This window comes from Oncorhynchus kisutch, unplaced genomic scaffold, assembly GCF_002021735.2.
Source record: "Oncorhynchus kisutch isolate 150728-3 unplaced genomic scaffold, Okis_V2 scaffold454, whole genome shotgun sequence".
Taxonomy (NCBI): Eukaryota; Metazoa; Chordata; class Actinopteri; order Salmoniformes; family Salmonidae; genus Oncorhynchus; species Oncorhynchus kisutch.
In genome coordinates this window covers 40065-50000 of record NW_022262399.1, presented here as the reverse complement: position 1 = coordinate 50000, position 9936 = coordinate 40065, and positions in this window count along the sequence as shown.

Below are 9936 nucleotides of genomic sequence, written 5' to 3'. Positions count from 1 at the left end.
GGCATTAATATCAGAATGACCCTTAAATGCATTTAGGACCATATTTGAATTTTTGGGTTACCAGATGCACGTTTTCAATCACCAGGTGCACGGTTTCAATCACCAGGTGCACGGCTCTATTTCCTCCTCCAGCACTTGTCAAACAGTCCATAAAGCACCCAGGACGGCCCTGAGTGAAAGAGGGCCGTAGTAGGGTGCTCCTATAGCGGGCATTAAAATCAGAATGACCGTTAAATGCATTTATGACCATATTTGTGTTTTTGGGTTACCGCTTGTATAGCAATCAGTATCCATCGTGAAATTTCAAAGTGTCCATAATGCACTCAGGTCGCCCCCGACAGAGAGAGGGCCGTAGTAGGGTGTTTCCATAGCGGGCATTAATATCAGAATGACCCTTAAATGCATTTAGGACCATATTTGAATTTTTGGGTTACCAGATGCACGTTTTCAATCACCAGGTGCACGGTTTCAATCACCAGGTGCACGGCTCTATTTCCTCCTCCAGCACTTGTCAAACAGTCCATAAAGCACCCAGGACGGCCCTGAGTGAAAGAGGGCCGTAGTAGGGTGCTCCTATAGCGGGCATTAAAATCAGAATGACCGTTAAATGCATTTATGACCATATTTGTGTTTTTGGGTTACCAGATGCACGGTTTCAATCACCAGGTGCACGGCTCTATTTCCTCCTCCAGCACTTGTCAAACAGTCCATAAAGCACCCAGGACGGCCCTGAGTGAAAGAGGGCCGTAGTAGGGTGCTCCTATAGCGGGCATTAAAATCAGAATGACCGTTAAATGCATTTATGACCATATTTGTGTTTTTGGGTTACCAGATGCACGGTTTCAATCACCAGGTGCACGGCTCTATTTCCTCCTCCAGCACTTGTCAAACAGTCCATAAAGCACCCAGGACGGCCCTGAGTGAAAGAGGGCCGTAGTAGGGTGCTCCTATAGCGGGCATTAAAATCAGAATGACCGTTAAATGCATTTATGACCATATTTGTGTTTTTGGGTTACCGCTTGTATAGCAATCAGTATCCATCGTGAAATTTCAAAGTGTCCATAATGCACTCAGGTCGCCCCCGACAGAGAGAGGGCCGTAGTAGGGTGTTTCCATAGCGGGCATTAATATCAGAATGACCCTTAAATGCATTTAGGACCATATTTGAATTTTTGGGTTACCAGATGCACGTTTTCAATCACCAGGTGCACGGTTTCAATCACCAGGTGCACGGCTCTATTTCCTCCTCCAGCACTTGTCAAACAGTCCATAAAGCACCCAGGACGGCCCTGAGTGAAAGAGGGCCGTAGTAGGGTGCTCCTATAGCGGGCATTAAAATCAGAATGACCGTTAAATGCATTTATGACCATATTTGTGTTTTTGGGTTACCAGATGCACGGTTTCAATCACCAGGTGCACGGCTCTATTTCCTCCTCCAGCACTTGTCAAACAGTCCATAAAGCACCCAGGACGGCCCTGAGTGAAAGAGGGCCGTAGTAGGGTGCTCCTATAGCGGGCATTAAAATCAGAATGACCGTTAAATGCATTTATGACCATATTTGTGTTTTTGGGTTACCGCTTGTATAGCAATCAGTATCCATCGTGAAATTTCAAAGTGTCCATAATGCACTCAGGTCGCCCCCGACAGAGAGAGGGCCGTAGTAGGGTGTTTCCATAGCGGGCATTAATATCAGAATGACCCTTAAATGCATTTAGGACCATATTTGAATTTTTGGGTTACCAGATGCACGTTTTCAATCACCAGGTGCACGGTTTCAATCACCAGGTGCACGGCTCTATTTCCTCCTCCAGCACTTGTCAAACAGTCCATAAAGCACCCAGGACGGCCCTGAGTGAAAGAGGGCCGTAGTAGGGTGCTCCTATAGCGGGCATTAAAATCAGAATGACCGTTAAATGCATTTATGACCATATTTGTGTTTTTGGGTTACCAGATGCACGGTTTCAATCACCAGGTGCACGGCTCTATTTCCTCCTCCAGCACTTGTCAAACAGTCCATAAAGCACCCAGGACGGCCCTGAGTGAAAGAGGGCCGTAGTAGGGTGCTCCTATAGCGGGCATTAAAATCAGAATGACCGTTAAATGCATTTATGACCATATTTGTGTTTTTGGGTTACCAGATGCACGGTTTCAATCACCAGGTGCACGGCTCTATTTCCTCCTCCAGCACTTGTCAAACAGTCCATAAAGCACCCAGGACGGCCCTGAGTGAAAGAGGGCCGTAGTAGGGTGCTCCTATAGCGGGCATTAAAATCAGAATGACCGTTAAATGCATTTATGACCATATTTGTGTTTTTGGGTTACCGCTTGTATAGCAATCAGTATCCATCGTGAAATTTCAAAGTGTCCATAATGCACTCAGGTCGCCCCCGACAGAGAGAGGGCCGTAGTAGGGTGTTTCCATAGCGGGCATTAATATCAGAATGACCCTTAAATGCATTTAGGACCATATTTGAATTTTTGGGTTACCAGATGCACGTTTTCAATCACCAGGTGCACGGTTTCAATCACCAGGTGCACGGCTCTATTTCCTCCTCCAGCACTTGTCAAACAGTCCATAAAGCACCCAGGACGGCCCTGAGTGAAAGAGGGCCGTAGTAGGGTGCTCCTATAGCGGGCATTAAAATCAGAATGACCGTTAAATGCATTTATGACCATATTTGTGTTTTTGGGTTACCAGATGCACGGTTTCAATCACCAGGTGCACGGCTCTATTTCCTCCTCCAGCACTTGTCAAACAGTCCATAAAGCACCCAGGACGGCCCTGAGTGAAAGAGGGCCGTAGTAGGGTGCTCCTATAGCGGGCATTAAATCAGAATGACCGTTAAATGCATTTATGACCATATTTGTGTTTTTGGGTTACCGCTTGTATAGCAATCAGTATCCATCGTGAAATTTCAAAGTGTCCATAATGCACTCAGGTCGCCCCCGACAGAGAGAGGGCCGTAGTAGGGTGTTTCCATAGCGGGCATTAATATCAGAATGACCCTTAAATGCATTTAGGACCATATTTGAATTTTTGGGTTACCAGATGCACGTTTTCAATCACCAGGTGCACGGTTTCAATCACCAGGTGCACGGCTCTATTTCCTCCTCCAGCACTTGTCAAACAGTCCATAAAGCACCCAGGACGGCCCTGAGTGAAAGAGGGCCGTAGTAGGGTGCTCCTATAGCGGGCATTAAAATCAGAATGACCGTTAAATGCATTTATGACCATATTTGTGTTTTTGGGTTACCAGATGCACGGTTTCAATCACCAGGTGCACGGCTCTATTTCCTCCTCCAGCACTTGTCAAACAGTCCATAAAGCACCCAGGACGGCCCTGAGTGAAAGAGGGCCGTAGTAGGGTGCTCCTATAGCGGGCATTAAAATCAGAATGACCGTTAAATGCATTTATGACCATATTTGTGTTTTTGGGTTACCAGATGCACGGTTTCAATCACCAGGTGCACGGCTCTATTTCCTCCTCCAGCACTTGTCAAACAGTCCATAAAGCACCCAGGACGGCCCTGAGTGAAAGAGGGCCGTAGTAGGGTGCTCCTATAGCGGGCATTAAAATCAGAATGACCGTTAAATGCATTTATGACCATATTTGTGTTTTGGGTTACCGCTTGTATAGCAATCAGTATCCATCGTGAAATTTCAAAGTGTCCATAATGCACTCAGGTCGCCCCCGACAGAGAGAGGGCCGTAGTAGGGTGTTTCCATAGCGGGCATTAATATCAGAATGACCCTTAAATGCATTTAGGACCATATTTGAATTTTGGGTTACCAGATGCACGTTTTCAATCACCAGGTGCACGGTTTCAATCACCAGGTGCACGGCTCTATTTCCTCCTCCAGCACTTGTCAAACAGTCCATAAAGCACCCAGGACGGCCCTGAGTGAAAGAGGGCCGTAGTAGGGTGCTCCTATAGCGGGCATTAAAATCAGAATGACCGTTAAATGCATTTATGACCATATTTGTGTTTTTGGGTTACCAGATGCACGGTTTCAATCACCAGGTGCACGGCTCTATTTCCTCCTCCAGCACTTGTCAAACAGTCCATAAAGCACCCAGGACGGCCCTGAGTGAAAGAGGGCCCGTAGTAGGGTGCTCCTATAGCGGGCATTAAAATCAGAATGACCGTTAAATGCATTTATGACCATATTTGTGTTTTTGGGTTACCAGATGCACGGTTTCAATCACCAGGTGCACGGCTCTATTTCCTCCTCCAGCACTTGTCAAACAGTCCATAAAGCACCCAGGACGGCCCTGAGTGAAAGAGGGCCGTAGTAGGGTGCTCTATAGCGGCATTAAAATCAGAATGACCGTTAAATGCATTTATGACCATATTTGTGTTTTTGGGTTACCGCTTGTATAGCAATCAGTATCCATCGTGAAATTTCAAAGTGTCCATAATGCACTCAGGTCGCCCCCGACAGAGAGAGGGCCGTAGTAGGGTGTTTCCATAGCGGGCATTAATATCAGAATGACCCTTAAATGCATTTAGGACCATATTTGAATTTTGGGTTACCAGATGCACGTTTTCAATCACCAGGTGCACGGTTTCAATCACCAGGTGCACGGCTCTATTTCCTCCTCCAGCACTTGTCAACAGTCCATAAAGCACCCAGGACGGCCCTGAGTGAAAGAGGGCCGTAGTAGGGTGCTCCTATAGCGGGCATTAAAATCAGAATGACCGTTAAATGCATTTATGACCATATTTGTGTTTTGGGTTACCAGATGCACGGTTTCAATCACCAGGTGCACGGCTCTATTTCCTCCTCCAGCACTTGTCAAACAGTCCATAAAGCACCCAGGACGGCCCTGAGTGAAAGAGGGCCGTAGTAGGGTGCTCCTATAGCGGGCATTAAAATCAGAATGACCGTTAAAATGCATTTATGACCATATTTGTGTTTTTGGGTTACCAGATGCACGGTTTCAATCACCAGGTGCACGGCTCTATTTCCTCCTCCAGCACTTGTCAACAGTCCATAAAGCACCCAGGACGGCCCTGAGTGAAAGAGGGCCGTAGTAGGGTGCTCCTATAGCGGGCATTAAAATCAGAATGACCGTTAAATGCATTTATGACCATCTTTGTGTTTTTGGGTTACCGCTTGTATAGCAATCAGTATCCATCGTGAAATTTCAAAGTGTCCATAATGCACTCAGGTCGCCCCCGACAGAGAGAGGGCCGTAGTAGGGTGTTTCCATAGCGGGCATTAATATCAGAATGACCCTTAAATGCATTTAGGACCATATTTGAATTTTTGGGTTACCAGATGCACGTTTTCAATCACCCAGGTGCACGGTTTCAATCACCAGGTGCACGGCTCTATTTCCTCCTCCAGCACTTGTCAAACAGTCCATAAAGCACCCAGGACGGCCCTGAGTGAAAGAGGGCCGTAGTAGGGTGCTCCTATAGCGGGCATTAAAATCAGAATGACCGTTAAATGCATTATGACCATATTTGTGTTTTTGGGGTTACCAGATGCACGGTTTCAATCACCAGGTGCACGGCTCTATTTCCTCCTCCAGCACTTGTCAAACAGTCCATAAAGCACCCAGGACGGCCCTGAGTGAAAGAGGGCCGTAGTAGGGTGCTCCTATAGCGGGCATTAAAATCAGAATGACCGTTAAATGCATTTATGACCATATTTGTGTTTTTGGGTTACCGCTTGTATAGCAATCAGTATCCATCGTGAAATTTCAAAGTGTCCATAATGCACTCAGGTCGCCCCCGACAGAGAGAGGGCCGTAGTAGGGTGTTTCCATAGCGGGCATTAATATCAGAATGACCCTTCTAACTGCATTTAGGACCATATTTGAATTTTGGGTTACCATGCACGTTTCAATCACCAGGTGCACGGTTTCAATCACCAGGTGCACGGCTCTATTTCCTCCTCCAGCACTTGTCAAACAGTCCATAAAGCACCCAGGACGGCCCTGAGTGAAAGAGGGCCGTAGTAGGGTGCTCCTATAGCGGGCATTAAAATCAGAATGACGTTAAATGCATTTAGGACCATATTTGTGTTTTTGGGTTTACCAGATGCACGGTTTCAATCACCAGGTGCAACGGCTCTATTTCCTCCTCCAGCCTTGTCAAACAGTCATAAAGCACCCAGGACGGCCTGAGTGAAAGAGGGCCGTAGTAGGGTGCTCCTATAGCGGGCATTAAAATCAGAATGAACCGTTAAATGCATTTATGACCATATTTGTGTTTTGGGTTACCCGCTTGTATAGCAATCAGTATCCATCGTGAAATTTCAAAGTGTCCATAATGCACTCAGGTCGCCCCCCGACAGAGAGAGGGCCGTAGTAGGGTGTTTCCATAGCGGGCATTAATATCAGAATGACCCCTTAAATGCATTTAGGACCATATTTGAATTTGGGGTTACCAGATGCACGTTTTCAATCCCAGGTGCACGGTTTCATCACCAGGTGCACGGCTCTATTTCCTCCTCCAGCACTTGTCAACAGTCATAAAGCACCCAGGACGGCCCTGAGTGAAAGAGGGCCGTAGTAGGTGCTCCTATAGCGGGCATTAAAATCAGAATGACCGTTAAATGCAATTTATGACCATATTTGTGTTTTTGGTTACCGCTTGTATAGCAATCAGTATCCATCGTGAAATTTCAAAGTGTCCATAATGCACTCAGGTCGCTCGCCCCCGACAGAGAGAGGGGCCGTAGTAGGGTGTTTCCATAGCGGGCATTAATATCAGAATGACCCTTAATGCATTTAGGACCATATTTGAATTTTTGGGTTACCAGATGCACGTTTTCAATCACCAGGTGCAGGTTTCAATCACCAGGTGCACGGCTCTATTTCCCTCCTCCAGCACTTGTCAACAGTCCAATAAAGCACCCAGGACGGCCCTGAGTGAAAGAGGGCCGTAGTAGTAGGGTGCTCCTATAGCGGGCATTAAAATCAGAATGACCGTTAAATGCATTATGACCATATTTGTGTTTTTGGGTTACCAGATGCACGGTTGCAATCACCAGGTGCACGGCTCTATTTCCTCCTCCAGCACTTGTCAAACAGTCATAAAGCACCCAGGACGGCCCTGAGTGAAAGAGGGCCGTAGTAGGGTGCTCCTATAGCGGGCATTAAAATCAGAATGACCGTTAAATGCATTTATGACCATATTTGTGTTTTTTGGGTTACCGCTTGTATAGCAATCAGTATCCATCGTGAAATTTCAAGTGTCCATAATGCACTCAGGTCGCCCCCGAACAGAGAGAGGGCCGTAGTAGGGGTGTTTCCATAGGCGGGCATTAATATCAGAATGACCCTTAAATGCATTTAGGACCATATTTGAATTTTGGGTTACCAGATGCACGTTTTCAATCACCAGGTGCACGGTTTCAATCACCAGGTGCACGGCTCTATTTCCTCCTCCAGCACTTGTCAAACAGTCCATAAAGCACCCAGGACGGCCCTGAGTGAAAGAGGGCCGTAGTAGGGTGCTCCTATAGCGGGCATTAAAATCAGAATGACCGTTAAATGCATTTATGACCATATTTGTGTTTTTGGGTTACCAGATGCACGGTTTCAATCACCAGGTGCACGGCTCTATTTCCTCCTCCAGCACTTGTCAAACAGTCCATAAAGCACCCAGGACGGCCCTGAGTGAAAGAGGGCCGTAGTAGGGGTGCTCCTATAGCGGGCATTAAAATCAGAATGACCGTTAAATGCATTTATGACCATATTTGTGTTTTTGGGTTACCGCTTGTATAGCAATCAGTATCCATCGTGAAATTTCAAAGTGTCCATAATGCACTCAGGTCGCCCCCGACAGAGAGAGGGCCGTACGTAGGGTGTTTCCATAGCGGGCATTAATATCAGAATGACCCTTAAATGCATTTAGGACCATATTTGAATTTTTGGGTTACCAGATGCACGTTTTCAATCACCAGGTGCACGGTTTCAATCACCAGGTGCACGGCTCTATTTCCTCCTCCAGCACTTGTCAAACAGTCCATAAAGCACCCAGGACGGCCCTGAGTGAAAGAGGGCCGTAGTAGGGTGCTCCTATAGCGGGCATTAAAATCAGAATGACCGTTAAATGCATTTATGACCATATTTGTGTTTTTGGGTTACCAGATGCACGGTTTCAATCACCAGGTGCACGGCTCTATTTCCTCCTCCAGCACTTGTCAAACAGTCCATAAAGCACCCAGGACGGCCCTGAGTGAAAGAGGGCCGTAGTAGGGTGCTCCTATAGCGGGCATTAAAATCAGAATGACCGTTAAATGCATTTATGACCATATTTGTGTTTTGGGTTACCAGATGCACGGTTTCAATCACCAGGTGCACGGCTCTATTTCCTCCTCCAGCACTTGTCAAACAGTCCATAAAGCACCCAGGACGGCCCTGAGTGAAAGAGGGCCGTAGTAGGGTGCTCCTATAGCGGGCATTAAAATCAGAATGACCGTTAAAATGCATTTATGACCATATTTGTGTTTTTGGGTTACCGCTTGTATAGCAATCAGTATCCATCGTGAAATTTCAAAGTGTCCATAATGCACTCAGGTCGCCCCCGACAGAGAGAGGGCCGTAGTAGGGTGTTCCATAGCGGGCATTAATATCAGAATGACCCTTAAATGCATTTAGGACCATATTTGAATTTTTGGGTTACCAGATGCACGTTTTCAATCACCAGGTGCACGGTTTCAATCACCAGGTGCACGGCTCTATTTCCTCTCCAGCACTTGTCAAACAGTCCATAAAGCACCCAGGACGGCCCTGAGTGAAAGAGGGCCGTAGTATGGTGCTCCTATAGCGGCATTAAAATCAGAATGACGTTAAATGCATTTATGACCATATTGTGTTTTTGGGTTACCAGATGCACGGTTTCAATCACCAGGTGCACGCTCTATTTCCTCCTCCAGCACTTGTCAACAGTCCATAAAGCACCAGGACCGGCCTGAGTGAAAAGAGGGCCGTAGTAGGGTGCTCCTATAGCGGGCATTAAAATCAGAATGACCGTTTTAAATGCATTTATGACCAATTTGTGTTTTTGGGTTACCGCTTGTATAGCAATCAGTATCCATCGTGAAATTTCAAAGTGTCCATAATGCACTCAGGTCGCCCCCGACATAGAGAGGGCCGTAGTAGGGTGTTTCCATAGCGGGCATTAATATCAGAATGACCCTTAAATGCATTTAGGACCATATTTGAATTTTTGGGTTACCAGATGCACGTTTTCAATCACCAGGTGCACGGTTTCAATCACCAGGTGCACGGCTCTATTTCCTCCTCCAGCACTTGTCAAACAGTCCATAAAGCACCCAGGACGGCCCTGAGTGAAAGAGGGCCGTAGTAGGGTGCTCCTATAGCGGGCATTAAAATCAGAATGACCGTTAAATGCATTTATGACCATATTGTGTTTTTGTGTTACCAGATGCACGGTTTCAATCACCAGGTGCACGGCTCTATTTCCTCCTCCAGCACTTGTCAAACATGTCCATAAAGCACCCAGGACGGCCCTGAGTGAAAGAGGGCCGTAGTAGGGTGCTCCTATAGCGGGCATTAAAATCAGAATGACCGTTAAATGCATTTATGACCATATTTGTGTTTTGGGTTACCAGATGCACGGTTTCAATCACCAGGTGCACGGCTCTATTTCCTCCTCCAGCACTTGTCAAACAGTCCATAAAGCACCCAGGACGGCCCTGAGTGAAAGAGGGCCGTAGTAGGGTGCTCCTATAGCGGGCATTAAAATCAGAATGACCGTTAAATGCATTTATGACCATATTTGTGTTTTTGGGTTACCGCTTGTATAGCAATCAGTATCCATCGTGAAATTTCAAAGTGTCCATAATGCACTCAGGTCGCCCCCGACAGAGAGAGGGCCGTAGTAGGGTGTTTCCATAGCGGGCATTAATATCAGAATGACCCTTAAATGCATTTAGGACCATATTTGAATTT